Genomic DNA, 16,014 nt, shown 5'->3' with positions numbered 1-16,014 from the left:
TCAATTTTTTGACCATTGCATTGTTCACGCTCGGGGCAAATCACGGCCATGTCAGTGCGCTTTGCTGACGTGGACCCAAATCGCGTCCTCTGAAGCGAGATTTGCGTCCACGTCAGTAAAGCGCACTGATGTGGCCGTGATTTGCTGGCACGTACCCTGACATCGCGCTGACGTGGATGCGATTTCGGGGAAAAGGCCCATTCCGGTAAAAATAAAATACCGGGCCCATTTCGATAAATTTAATAAAAATTAGGATTTTTTTAGTAAATTGCCCCTACTTAGATGGTAATTAAACCATTTATGTAGTTAGTGGATATTCATGGCAAGGTTTTATTAAAATTTTGAATGTTTTTAAAGGGTAAAAATGAGTAAATAAAGGTTAAATTAATTAAAAGAAAATGTCCATCTTCTTCATTTCACTAACCTAAATTGATTTTGGCCATTGGAGAAGAGAGAGCATTCAGTTTAGCTTTGGTTGTGTGCATGGTGAGTTTTAAAGCCTCATTTTTAATGATTTTTATGTTTTCAGGATTGTTGTAGCTTAATCTAGCTAGCCCGAGGACTAATTTACAAAACTTTTAAAGCTATATGGTTTTGCCATGAATTTTCTTGCATGATTCTTGATGTTTGATGGTATATTATGAGTCTTTGGGGACAAATAAATAAGTTTTGTAAACTAATTTTTGATGAAAATGTAATTTAAGGACTTATATTTAAAAGTAGTAAAATTCATGGTGAATTTGTGAAATAATGGTTTACATGGGTTGATATGGGTCCCTAATGAATTTGACTAGCATGAAATAGGGATCAAAATGCTTAGATTTTAAATTATGAGCTTAAGGACTAAATTTTGAAAAGTTAAAATGTTAGGGGCAAAATTATAATTATGAATAAATGTGAATTATGGATTAAATTGAATTTTGAGATTGATTGAAATACTTAATTGAAGATAATTATTTATTTAGATCAAGATAAATCTCAACCGGATCTAAATCGAGGAACGGCGAAAAACACGGATTAGCTTGATCGTATTTCTACGCTCTAATTGTCATGGTAAGTTCATAGTATTTCACTATATAATTGAATTTTTACATGTATTTTCACATTATAGTTATGTAATTAAAATCTTACAGTTAGTTATTCCCTAAATTACACATACATGCCCCTATTTATACTTCGGTACCCCTGAATTACACATATGTGCCCCTATTTGTACTTTGGTACCCCTGAATTGCACATACGTGCCCCTGTTTGTACGTCAGTACCCTTAAATTGCATATTCGTGCCCCTGTTCGTACTTCGAAACCCCCGAACTACACATATGTGCCCCGGTTTACACTCTGGTAACTTTGAATCTAAGTAAAATATGAATTGTATTCAATTTTTGTTAAGTTAAATGATATACTATGTTCTTACTAAGCTTTATAAGCTTATTCGTTTTTGTGGATTGTTTTGTAGATCGTTGCTTTTGACTTTTGGGCGGATCGAACCTTCAGCTTACACTATCCATTGATGTTGGTAGTTCTTATGCTCCTTAGCGGTAGTGGCATGTATATGTTGCTATATAGGTTGTGTTGGTACAATATGACAATATACTAAACTAAGTTGTTAGGTACCTTATTATGATTGTAAATAGGTATCTTTTTAGTACAATTAGAATGGTATGAAAGTGAACAGTTGTGGTTTGATTTGGCTTGTGAGTGAATTAAGTTGCTATGCTAGAAATGGATCAATGTTAACATGTTTTAGTTGTTGATGTTGGAAATAATTGTGGTTTCTATGAAGGGCATATTGCTTGGTTGTTTTTAGAACACTAAAATGGTATGTCTATGTTGAGTTACATATGGTCTCAATTATGTTATGCTTTAAGATGATATTGAACTAGAAGCGTATGTTTTAAATGTGGTAATGCATATGTTTAGGTAAGTTTGTATGTTTGTTCTTGAGGTGCCTTATATGGCATATTGGTTGAATGATTTTAGACTAGTGAATTGATCATTTCATGTTGGTTTCGGTCATGTTACGAGGCCTTGATCATGTGTACAAAATTCTTTTAGGTACATACTTGATTTGGTGATGGAAATGGCTTGATTTTATCCAATTTCATGTCCACACGGCCTGAAACATGTGCACGTGACTCAGCCGTGTGTGACACATGGCCAGGCGACACGGCCGTGTTCCCCCTGTAAGTTTTAAAGCATGCAAGTCAGGCTATTACATGACCTAGCACACGGCCTGGTACACAGGCGTGTGAGGCTATTACGAGAGTTACATGGCCTAGCACACGGATGTGTGTGGCTATTTCGAGATTTACACAGCCTAGCATACGGGTGTGTGGCTTAGCCGTGTGACCCAACTCAAAGAGTTACTCAGGCTTAAACACGGGCTGGGACACGATCGTGTGTCCATATTTCGAAAGTTGCACGGCCTGAGACATGGCCATGTGTCTCAATCGTGTGAGTCACACGACCATGTGACCCTTGCAGTTTAATTTTTCCAATTTTTTCTTGAATGTTCCAAATGTTTCTAATTTCATCCTGAATTGTTTCTAATTTATTTCTAGGGCCCCAAAGGCTTGGTTAAGGGACAATATGCATGTATATGAATGGATTAAATTATGTTCACATTAATGTACCTGAGTATGAATGTGAATTTGAGTAGTTAAGTAAGTATGCTCGTAACATCATATCAAATGAGGAAAAAATGTGTATTAGATTTGAACATAGGTTGAATGACGATATCCGTATGGCTGTAGCAGCATTAAAGTTATGGGAATTTATTGAACTTTCAGAGCAGGCTCAGGAAGTTGAGAAAATTTGTAAAAGCAAACAATAGTCAGATTCGAAATTCAGAGACTATAACAAAAGGGGATCATTCAAGCCAGGAATGACACCAGTCGATCAACTGCTCCTTCAAAATTCGTTGGTAGAGAGAAACTGAGGCAAAACAATTTTCAATCAGTTAATTATCCAACGACTAGTGTTGGAAGTGTAAGAAATGTTAAGAGAATCGTTCCTGTGTGTGTTGAATGCAATAAAAGACATTTTGGTGAGTGTCGATCAAAATCGGGAGCTTATTTTTGTTCTGGGTCTATTGACCATTTTCTTCATAGTTGTCCGAAGAAGCAAAATGACTTCGAAAATCAATCAAACAAGCCTGAAGTAACTTCTCAGAAAGGTAGACAATCTGGAAACATTAGAAATGCTACTTCTGGTCAAGGAAAGAAAAACAAAATGAAAAAAAGGTCTGAAGGAAGAACACCAGCTAGGGCCTATGCAATCTGAGCTCGAGAGGACAACTGCTCCAGATGTTATTGTGGGTACTTTTTCTCTCTTTGATATTAATGTATATGCATTGATTGATCCTGGATCAATCCATTCGTATATATGCACTAAATTAGTAGACAAAAAGAAAATACCTATTGACTTCACTGAATATACTGTCAAAGTTACAAATCCCTTAGGTCAGTGTGTTCTAGTTAATCAATTATGTAGATCATGTCCACTGAAAATTAGGGGTTACGATTTCCCCGCTAGTTTGATTTTGTTACCCTTTGATGAGTTTGATGTGATTCTGGGTATGAACTGGTTGACTCTACAAGATGCTATTGTGAATTGTAGAAGAAAACATATTGTGCTAAAATGTCAGGATTGTAAACTGATCTGAATTGAGTCAGACAGATTGGGTGGTTCATTTAATATAATCTCATCTATGACGACACAAAAATATGTTAAAAAGGCTGTGAAGCATATCTCGCTAACATAGTTAAAAAGGCTGTGAACCATATCTCGCTTACATTGGGTGCTCCTGTGTTATTTGTTAAGAAAAAGGATGGATCTATGTGATTATGTATCGATTATTAAAAACTCAACAAGGTGACAATCAAGAACAAGTATCCATTGCCACGTAGTGATTTCACCTGTTGATGTTGAGATACAGCCAGATATGATGTACAGTGAAGACCCAGTCAGAATTCTAGCTTGAGAGGTTAAAGAATTGAGAAATAAAAGTATAGCTTTAGTGAAAGTTCTCTAGCAGTGCCATGGTATAGAAGCTACCTGGGAACCAGAGGAAGCTATGAAAATACAATACCCGAACCTCTTTTCTGGTAAGATTTTCAATGACGAAAATTCCTTTAAGGGTGAGAGTTGTAACAACCAGTTTTCAGTGAAATCGAAACAGTGGTTTTGGGACCACAAATCTAACGAATAAACTATTATTTTACTATCATTTTCATGTCTATGATAGGATAGTAAGGTCATATTAAAATTTTGTTAAGAAATTTTGACGTTTACATGCCTAATTAAGTAAAAAAGACTAAATCGTAAAAAGTGTAAAAGTAGAATTCTATTAGTTAAGGGGGTTTAATGGCTATGGAAACTTAAATTAAGAGGACTTATATAGTAGTTAAATCATTTATGTATTTAGTGGATATTCATGGCAAGGTTTTATTGAAATTTTGAATGTTTTTAAAGGGTAAAAGGTAAATGAGTAAATAAAGGTTAAATTAACTAAAACAAAATGTCCATCTTCTTCATTTCATTAACCTAAACCGATTTTGGCCATTGGAGAAGAGGGAGCATTAGGTTGTGTGCATGGTGAGCTTTCAAGCCCCATTTTTAATGATTTTTATGTTTTTGGGATCGTTGTATCTTAATCTAGCTAGCCCGAAGACTAATTTGCAAAATTTTTAAAGATATAGGGTTTTTACATAAATTTTCTTGCATGATTCTTGATGTTTGATGGTTTATTATGAGTCTTTTTCGATAAATAAACAAGTTTTGTAAAGTGATTTTTGATGAAAATGTCATTTAGGGGCTTATCTAAAATAATAGTAAAATTCAAGGTAAATTTGTAAAATAATGGTTTACTGTTGGAACGCCAGGTACCCCCACGGCGCAGCAAAAATTAATACATCCAGCAATCCAAACCATGGGTCCATGTGTGAGGAACGAATCGGGATGAAATAAGGTTTTGAAATTATCGAATATTTAAACTGAATAGACAGCGATGCCTCGGCAATGAGTATTCTGTTCTACTATCAAACCAAGCTGCAACCTTTAGTGACTTCGGCCTCTACGCAATCCATCCAGTTGACAATGAACGGAAGAAATCCCTAAAACTGTTTTTGAAGAAGACTTTGTTTGACTGCTACTAACTTTCAAGCAAAGGAAAAAAGGGATTTTATATTTTTTTAGGGTTTTTTTAAAAACTGTCTGATATATCCCTCTTATAATTGGTATATATAATGAATAATAATTTATTAAATAAATCAAATAAATATAACAATGTTTTAAACCGAAAATTATAATTACATTAATTATAATAATGATTTCGGTAAATTATATTTATTTGAATTTATATACGAACCAAAATCATATACTATGTTCTCATTATGTGTTCAACAACCTTGTACATATAATATGTTCGATATTTGATTACCCAATTAAATTAATTCTACAATTAATTTAATTCATGTGACAACCAAACACAAATATAACTATGTTTTATTCCGTTCATTTCAACCATAGGGTGTGACCCTATAGGTTCTTGTAACATTAGCAAAAATACTAGAATGATTCTAATGTTACAAAAAATGAGTGGCATCTAGCAATGCATCATTGCTACCTAAGTTACAAGAAATCATGATTTGACATAACCTTTTTACAATTAACCTTTCATGCATTAATCCTTAAGTCCTTTATCTCTGGGTTAGACACAAGTCATGGAATAGTCACACTTGCATAGTCCATCCCTTGTTCCTTGATATCTTAAGTAGACTATGATATATAAATAAGTACGACATCTCATATCAGCTTATTTGAGCATGGCCATGTATTTCTAGTCTCACTCAATCAAGTGGCCTAAGATATTACTCCCATTATGTAGGAGGGACTTATCCTATATCGACCAACCATATCCCTCTACATAGATCATGGTATATCCAACATCAGCCTTTATAAAACAACCAGTTACGGTGTACGTTTGACTGTATCAAAATATACAACTCACGATGTTGGAATAAAGATGATCTCAAGTTTGAGGGTCATATACATATTAATCACTATGAGTAATGTTGTGAAAATTAAATAATAATCCAAGAAACATAATCATAATGGGTCAGTCCAATATGTTGTTCTCTAACATACATATTCATGCATTGATTTTGACACTCTATATCAATGACAACTCTTTATCATCAATCAACTACATGTTAGTCTTAACGCATTATTATTGTCCTAGCCAACAATAATACTTGACTAAGGACCCTTTTTAAGAATAATCATATTATTCTCAGGACATTATTATAAAATAGTTTATTTATACACGCAAAAAAGAAACTGAAATAATAATGGTAACGCCTTGTATTAATAAACATGATAAATCAAGTATGTTATTACGAACATCTCATGATTGATCTTTGGGCATACTCTAACATTTACATGGGTTGATATGGGTCCCTAATGAATTTGACTAGCATGAAATTGGGATCAAAATGCTTAGATTTTAAATTATGAGCTTAAGGACTAAATTGTAAAAAGTTAAAATGTTAGAGGCAAAATTGTAATTATGCATAAATGTGAATTATAGATTAGATTGGATTGAATGTTGAGATTGATTGAAATACTTAATTGAATATAATTGTTTATTTAGATCAAGATAAATCTCAACCGGATCTAAATCGAGGAAAGGCAAAAATCACAGATTAGCTCGATCGTATTTCTACGCTTTAGTTGTCAAGGTAAGTTCATAGTATTTCAGTATATAATTGAATTTTTACATGTATTTTTATAATATAGTTATGTAATTAAATACTTATAGTAAATTATTCCCTGAATTGCACATACGCGCCCCTGTTTGTACTTCGGTACACTTGAATTGCACATACGTGCCTCTATTTGTACTTTGGTTTTGGTCATGTTATGAGGCCTTGATCATGTGTACAAAATTCTTATAGCTACGTGCTTGATTTGGTGATGGGAATGGCTTGATTTTACCAATTTCATGTCCACACGGCCTAAGACACGAGCGTGTGACACAACCATGTGTCGGGCATGAAAGGCAGGCTGTTACACGGCCTAGCACACGGCCTGCTACACATGTGTGTATAGCTATTTTGAGAGTTATACGGCCTAGCACTCGGACGTGTGGCTTGGCTGTGTGACCCAACTCAGATGGTTACATGGGCTCAAAAATGGGCTGAGACTATATGTCACTATTTCAAAAGTTACACGACCTGAGACATGGGCGTATTTCTCAGTCGTATGAGTCACATGGCCGTGTGACCCCTGCAATTCAATTTTTCCAACTTTTTCTTAAATATTCCAAATGTTTCCAATTTAGTCCCAAATTATTTCTAATTTATTTTTAGGGCCCTGAGAACTTGGTTAAAGGACAATATGCATGTATATGAATAGATTAAATTATGTTTACATTAATGTTTGAAATGTATGTTTTTAAGAGGCATTTACACAGTAATGCTTTGTAACTCTATTCCGACAATGGATATGGGTTAGGGGTGTTACACATAATACTCTGTAACTCTAATTCAGCGATGGAGATGGGTTAGGGTGTTACATTTAGTGGTATCAAAGATATTATTTAGTCGATTCTCGTTTTGAACGTAGCGTGTTAAAGTCTAGAAATTATATGTCATATAAACTTGTGATATTGTGATACTAATTGATCCGATCTAACCCTTGTTTTTATTATAGATTTAATGAATGTCGATAGAATTTAATCATAATGACCTGATGAAGAAAATATTAGTGTCCTGACTTTCGAACAGGAAGTGATTCATAGCTTTATGGTTCCGTAAATTTCTGATAGTGAAGTAAAAAATGTCTTTTTCAACCATATTAGTCAATGGTTCACGAAATTTATGTGAGCGAATTTTGCGGCTCAGCAACCATCACCCTCTATTGTGCATCTTGTGGCACTCGTGTCCTCAACCAACTAAAATAGTTCGATGGCTCTCGATTGATAGATTAGAAAGTATGATGATAATGAATTCAGAGGTAAAACAGATAATGATCCAACTAGGGCTGGGTACTAGCTTGAAAATATCCAGAGAATTTTCGGTGAAATGCCCTACTCTCCTAATGATTATCTAAGATGTGTTGTTTCATTGCTAAAGATGAAGCTTACATCTGGTTGTCAACATTAACAGTGGTTATACTGAAAGATTAGGATTTCTTCATATTTAAGTTTAGAAAGAAATATGTCAGCAAATGATATTTGGATAGGAAAAAGAAAGATTTTCTTGAATTGAATCAGAGGAATATATTTGTAGTCGAGTATGTTGGAAAAAATGGGTTTGAAAAATGCAACAGAAAATAAATTTAGGGAAAAACCAGAGTTTTAAAAATTTTCTAGAACAAGATCTTGTTTGTGATGTATAAAGTAATAAACACTTAATCAAAATTGTACATTTTCGATTCGTCTAGGATAAGCGCTTCGATCGAGTAGTTTTCTCCGCTATCCTCAAGCTCACGTCTACCGAGTGTTGACTAGCTTCAAATCAGAAACTTGTTCACAAAAATTACCAGTGGGGTAATTTCACAATTTCTTTAAACTTTTGGGTCAAGTTGTAAATCAAAAAATATCTCTAGAAATGTTTTGAAATAATCTCTTCAGAGGATTTTCTTTCTACAACTTTCTCTTGAATTAAAGTGTGTGTAAAATAATTACCCAAGGCTCTTTTTATATAGGGAGAGTTTACAGAGTTTATCTATAATTAAACTTAATCACTTTAATATTAAATTAATATAATATTTATCAAGATAAATATTAGATTAAATTTAATATTAAATCTTATTAAAATAATAGAATTTTTATCTACAAGATAAACATTAAATTAAATTTAATATCAAGATAATCACTTTAATATTAAATTAATAACATATTATTAATGTAATACCCAAATTTTGCCCAGCCCAAGCCCAAATATTAAAACCCAAATAAATAAATAAATAAAACCAAGTTCAAAGTCCATTTACATAGTACAGGTCTAGGTTAATGCAAAATTACAGACCCGAAATCTAACCCAATTAACCTAGCCCAATATAAACAACCCATTAATCTATCCCGACCTAAACTCGATTCTAAGCCCAGCAAATCAACTCAGCCCAAATGGCCCAACACCAGAATACACAGCAGCAAACCCTAGTAGCATTCAGCCCTAGTGCACGCCGCAACAGTAGCCTCCCACACGTGCGCCTCCACGCCACGCTCCTTCGTACGACTGTACCTGCAACAGCACACAAACAACAGCAAAGAAAAGCCAATAACAAAAGGCCAGAGGATAACAACAACAAAAATAGGGATTTCTTTTGTAATTTTCATTGTTCTGGCCATATAAAAGCCAAATACGCATTGTACAAAAGGGAGGAGAGTTTTCTGTATTTTTCTTATTAGTTTTTTTTCCTTTCGGCTATAAAAAGCCGTTCTAAATTCTGTAAATGGATCCTTTTTTACGCATTCAGAATACAAAAGAGAAAAAATATTGAAAAGTGATTTCCGGGGGGATTTCTTTTATTTTTTCTTTTGCAGATTATTTCTCTATTTTCTTTTTTTCTTCGCTTTTCACGTTGGCTAATAGTTTCCTAAAGAGGGAAGTAGTTAAAAAAAGACGTACCTGGTGACCACATTCTCCCTCTCTCCGTCGTCATCAGAGTTGAGCGGAGATTGGAGTGTCTGAGGAGTTGATTCTTCGAACGGCGCAGAGTTTTTAGTTTAGGTTTTGTTAATGAAAGTGATAGGTTTTTAGGTTTATTTTAGTCTTAAGCACAGAGTTTAAAACGTCACCATTTTTTGCTAATGCAATGGCTTCAAAACGGTGTCATTTTGAAGACCCGATCCGAACGGTGACCCAATCTTGGAAGGATCCGCGCATTATGGATCGATTGGTCTATTTATTCAACAAATCCCTTTATGTTTTGTATAGTTTCAATTTGATTTTATTCATTTTTTTAATTTGAACTGCATGTTTAATTTTGATTTCATTTAGATCCACATGTTCACTGATCGGATTTGAGCATCCAAATTTTGCGTTTAATTGCTATTTTAGTCCCGTAGAGTTTAATCACTCATCAATTTAGTCCGAATTTGTGTATTTCATTTTTTAATTTAGTATTTAATTAGTTTTTTTAGCACTTCATTTTTAATATGATAAGTCTTATTTTGATGCATTATTTTTTTGAAAAATAAATATTAGTTCAATATTTAACTCGGATAGTTTTAAGTATACTATTATTATAGCTTAAAATATAATAAATTATTATCCTAATCTGTTATTAATATTTTTCATTCATCATACATTAATATTTTGAATCCGCTACGTATTTTTTATTTAGATCATTCTTATTTTCTTTTTATTTTTTAATTTTATTTAAATTATTTGTATATACCTTCCAAACCTATTTTATTTATAGGTAATTAACTTCTTTTGAAATTTTTTGACACAGTTTGCTTACTTTTTTTTCATATATTGGTATGTATGCCTCATTACTTTTTATATTTTTATATGTATTATCATGTCAAACTAATAAAGGCATATTGCTTACTTTAAGTTTATTCCTAATTCATTTCAAATACTATTCTTTTAATATTTCTCGAGTTATTTTGAAATCGTGTATTTAATTTATTTTAGAACTTTTTATTTATAGAATATATTAATTATTTTTTTCCTCTCATTGTCTTGATTTATCTTTTAGAAAATTGGTTATTAATTCATTGGATGTTAAATTGTTAATATTGATGGTTGTAAGATATGATTAAAATTATCATTGCTATTTGCATTTACCTATTATTTACTTGTTTTTGGTGTGTGTGTTTGGATTATCATTTATCTTGAACATTGTATATTACCATTCCATTATGCTACATTTGTAAAAATCATATTTTTTTAAGCACAACAATCATTCTATTTCATAATTTTCAAAAAGACCTGGTGTTCATAGTTCTCGAGAGAATTGTGCCCTAACTTACTGGGCTTCATTCTTCTTGATGAATTTGAATAGCCAAGTGTTTATTTTGGTAAAACCATACAATTTTAAAATAAAGCTTTTGAAACTTCAAAATGTTGGATCCTAACTTACTAGATATGACATTTGGTTATCTCGATTTTAAAATAAAAGCAATGTTTGATGTTTAGGAATTTCGAGAAATTGAATCCTAACTTACTGGCTTCTGATTTCTCGTTTGACTTAAATAACCAAATAACCTTCTCAAAATGCATGAATTTTAAAATTTAAAAATTAAAAAGACATACTTAATTTTGACGATTGAATTGTTGCACCCTAACTCACTGAGTGTGGCAATTTATTTCTTCGAAATAAGCGCGTCTTATTATTCAATTTGGTTTATTCAAATTTAAACTTCAAAGGATTGTATTTTAAAATCTTTTCAAAATTTCGACATTAAGACATTAAACAATCAATTTGGTACCAATTTTGGGCGCTACGAGGGTGCTAACCCTTCCTCGTGCGTAACCGGCTCCCAATCCTGTTTCCTCAAAATTCGCAGACCTAAAAATATTTTTAAATGGTGAACCGATCACACCTCAATAAAAGATCGGTGGTGACTCCCATTTTCATTTTCAAAGTCGATCCCCATTTTTTTTCAAATTTAAAAAATGGTTTCGACAATTAAGATAAGTATTTAATTTAATTTAATATTAAATGATTAAAATAATATTATTTTTGAAATAATTAATCTAAAATCAAATTCTTTGGTAGAGTCAAAGTATGTGCGTAACTCTTCCACTGCTCAACCATCGATGACAACCGAAATGTCGCGGTCGCAACCGCTGGTACCACCGTCTCTAGTGATGCAGGTGCAACACCTTTACGGCACTTTGAGCCAATTTGGTTACTACCTGTTTGGTCCGGGTCAATGACGACCCAACCAGTCCAATCCAGACACGGATTGAACCATCGACCCAGTTTCACATATCGTGTAACAGCCCGATTTTGGGTCTAGTTGGAACAGTTGTTTCAAGACCACAAATCTGACGAGGAAAAGTCTATTTTTATTATATTTTTATGGTCTATAATTTTACAGAATTATTCTGTGAAAATTTTGCACGAAAATTTTGATGTTTAGGCACTCAATTTAGTTAAAAGGACTAAATCATAATAAGTGTAAAACTTGAGTTCTAGAAGCTAGAGGTATTAAATAACTATAGAATTTTTAGTGGAAGTCCTTATGTGATAATTACCCCGTTAATAAGTTAGTGGAAGATATTTGTTTGGTATTTTTGAAATTAGTTTGAAAATAAAATGGCAAATTGGTAATTAAGTTAATAAAGGTATAATAAGACAAAATTTAAAAGCTATCATCTTTTTTTTCTTTCTTCTGCAACCGCTTATGAAGAAAATGGGCAGCTATGGATGAGCAAACATTCGGCCAAGCTTCTATGGCCCATCTAGGTACGGTTTTTGTCTCGTTTTTAATGATTTCTACGTTTTTAGAGTCGTGGTAACTCGATTTAGCTATTCTGTACCTTTGTTTTCAAAACTGTTAAAGTTTGAAAATTTTTCCATTGATGAATATATGTTTATTTTGATAATTGATGATAGGAAATGCATCCTTGTTGTTAGATAAACAACATTGGTAAAGTGATTTTTGATAAAAATGTCTATTTAGGACTAAATTAATAAATGTGATAAATTGTGTGGTAAAAGAGTGAATAATTGAAATATGTGGGCTGCTATAAGCATGAAAAAGGTTTGATTAGGCATGGGTAGTAAAGAAATTTAATGAATTTCATTTTACGAGCCTAGGGGCAAAAGTGTAAATATGATAAAGTTTAAGGGTAAAAATGTAATTTTACCAAAAATGTGAAATTGAGTTAATTTGAGTAGCATGATGAATAAATAAGTCTAATTTGTTGTTATAGATCAAGGAAGACGAGATTTGGACTTAGAACGGGGGGAAAACAAAGAATATGATGAATAAGTCTTTTTCACCGATTATGCTACCGAGGTAAGTTCGTATGAACTATATTTTGTATAATTTTGATTAAAGTGAATGTTATTTGGTGATGGATATTATATATATGTGTGTTCTATTATTGAAATTAAATTATTATTGGAAATATATTGTCGAATTTAATACTCAGTTTGGATTGAACGAGAGATTGAATACAATTGTTCTATGGCAAAGGATGAATTGACAGATAAGACCATAACTGGTTTATGGCACTATGAACGTAAGACCATGGTTAGACCATGGCAATGTTTATGTGTAATACCATAGCTGGGCTATGGCATTCTGATGATAAGACCATAACTAGGTTATGGCACTACGAATGTAAGACCATGGCAGGGCCATGGCAATGCATGTGTAAGACTATAGTTGGACTATGACACAAAAAGAATGATGTACTCATATCTGTAAGTCATTCTTCGATTCAGTAAGAAATGGTAAGAGACTTATGTGATTGAATTAAAAGATTTATAGATTATTATTGATTTTGATCTAAAGGAAGTGTATTTATTGATTATATTGTATTTGAAAAAGAAATTATGTATGTTGAGACGAGTAATAAACTCAAGTGTGACATGTTGAGAAAATAAGTTTATCAATGTTGAATTTATAAGAAGTATGTGCAAGTATACTAACCAGTGTTGTTGCTTGATGCTTAAGCAAATGTCAAGCTATTGGTTGAAATGGTAAGTCTTTAAGTGAAAATATGCTAGTGCTCTTGAAAGAGTGGTAAGGTTAAATTATAAAATTTATTATGAAATGATTTATCAAGTGATCAATTCGAAAAAGGCTTTGATTATATGCACTAGCTTGTGACCATGGTTGAATGATAAGTTTATGACTTGTGTGTCACGTATATGGAATAAGCGTGGAAAGTAAAGAAATGCAAATGAAAATAAGGAAATCATGAAAGAGTAAAATTTGCAATAAAACAGTTTTGGACAGCAGCAATTGTATAACTTTGAAAAATCACCAAAAATTGTGGCAATCGCATTAGAGGTTGAATAAGACATGAAATTAAATATTAATGAGTCTATTTTCAATAGAAATAAATGGGAACATCATCTGAGTCCCGTATTAAGAGATAATTAATTTTTAGTGAAGAAGGGTCGGAACTATCAGACAACAGAACAGAGACGACTTTAAAGAATTAACTGTACTTATTGGTTAAACCAAAAATTATGGAGATTTTATGGTAAGAATATATGTGAGTATAGTTTCAAAAAAATAAAGCAGACCTTAATTTAGAGTTTCGTAGAGCAAGATATAAATAATTTCATGACTATGACTCGAGTAGACAGCTTGATATGTATATGAGTTAATAGTGGAACTATGTGCATTTATGAATGTATTATCTCGAGAACATACTGTGAGGATTGGTAAAAGCATGTTAACAGATTGCATATTATTTACATACCAACTTACTAAGCTATATAGCTTACCCCCTTTCTTTCTTTTTCCTATAGTGTCACAGATACTAGCTCGGGTTGGAAATTGTCGGAGATTCTATCGCACTATCAAGCTATTGATCAGTATCAATGTATTCAAGCATTTTAAGTTTATGGCATGTATAGGGACTCGGTCATTTTGTGTATGAGTTATTATATTTTGGCCAAATGTTTTGACTTGTAATGGTTAAAGGTTTGATTTATGTGTAGCCATGTAACTTGGCTTATATTGGCTAATTGGTTGCAAGCCTATATATATATATATATTAATTATATACCAATGTCTTGTGATGTGAGTTGTGTTTGCATGATACATGATGAGTTGTGGGTATGGCCTAAATTCCTAATGGTTGTATGTGCTAGAAGCCTTGATGTCCAATGGCTAAGTTTTGCTTAATGGTAAGTTATGTTAGTTAGATATAATTATGCACATATAAGAGTTGTTGATGATGCATATTGAATGTGACTAAGTGTGACTAAGTTTATTGGTTTTAAATGACAAATCTAAAGCTGAATTATTGATGTATTAGTAGCTTATTTATGCCATGAAATGTACCTTTGAAGTTATGTTTAAGTATGTGCAAATGAGGGTAACAAATGGTTGGGAAAAATAACCAATTTCTCAGCCACACGGGTAGAGACACGACCGTGTATCTCAGCCGTGTGGAGGACATGACCTAGCACACAGGCATGTGACCCTCCAAAACATGAAAATTTTATTAGTGTTTCAAATTTTCCAGTTTAGTCTCGAACCACTTCCAATGTATGTTTAGGGCCCCGTAGGCCCTTATAAGGGACGATATGCATGTGTATAGATAGATTTAAACAAAATGAAATTTTATGGCCCGGTTTTGTATGGTTACTTATGTTTAAGACCGGCAATGCCTCGTATCCTATTCAAGCTTCCGACACTGGTAAGGGGTGTTACATATCGGGCCCTGTTCGATTAGTTTTTGGGTTTTGATCTTGGTTTTGGACTCCCAGGCCCAATTTACGATCTCAAGTCCAACTTTCAAGTTCAATTACCCATTAGGTCAATTGTCTGACTTGAAAATTGATTTCCAAAAAATTAATTTTATTAATTTAATTTTACTTGACCAAAAGTAATTTTTCCAAAAATCACTTATATTTTCCAAATTAAATTTTCAAGAAATTTCTTTAATCAAATTCTCTAGTTGAACAATTCTCACAACCACCTAATTTAATTCCACATCAAATAAATCGACTCAATTAAATTATTTCCAAAGTCGTTGAATTTTCTTCTAATTCAAATGCAATTCAATCGATTTTTTGTTGAGCTAACGGATAGATCAATCGGACATATACAATTAGGCTCTAGCAATTGCAATTATGTCCAGAAGCATCGTTCCGATAATTCGCAATGTCAGTCCACAAGAAGTACTATGATTTAAAACTCCTTATTGTATACTATATACGAAAACAATTCATCCAACTGTTTTGTCCAATGACCTCATCATGTGTGTATTACTCTCATATGATATCCTTGATTCCTTTAAATTAAATCCGTTCACTCAATACAATCTTATTTTATCTCATTGTCACCATTGTGTCTTCT

At 32.7% G+C, this 16,014-nt stretch overlaps 1 long non-coding RNA gene across 1 annotated transcript; it reads left to right on the top strand.

The window, feature by feature from the left end:
• The first annotated feature begins 12,360 nt into the window (after positions 1 to 12,360).
• Positions 12,361 to 14,713, top strand: LOC107919712 (uncharacterized). Its single transcript, XR_001690431.2, has 3 exons — positions 12,361 to 12,431; positions 12,902 to 12,987; positions 14,457 to 14,713. It is a non-coding gene; the product is annotated as an uncharacterized lncRNA (long non-coding RNA).
• The last annotated feature ends 1,301 nt before the right edge of the window (positions 14,714 to 16,014 follow it).

The sequence above is a fragment of the Gossypium hirsutum genome, chromosome D13, assembly GCF_007990345.1.
Source record: "Gossypium hirsutum isolate 1008001.06 chromosome D13, Gossypium_hirsutum_v2.1, whole genome shotgun sequence".
NCBI lineage: Eukaryota > Viridiplantae > Streptophyta > Magnoliopsida > Malvales > Malvaceae > Gossypium > Gossypium hirsutum.
This window is presented reverse-complemented; position numbering and strand designations above follow the sequence as displayed.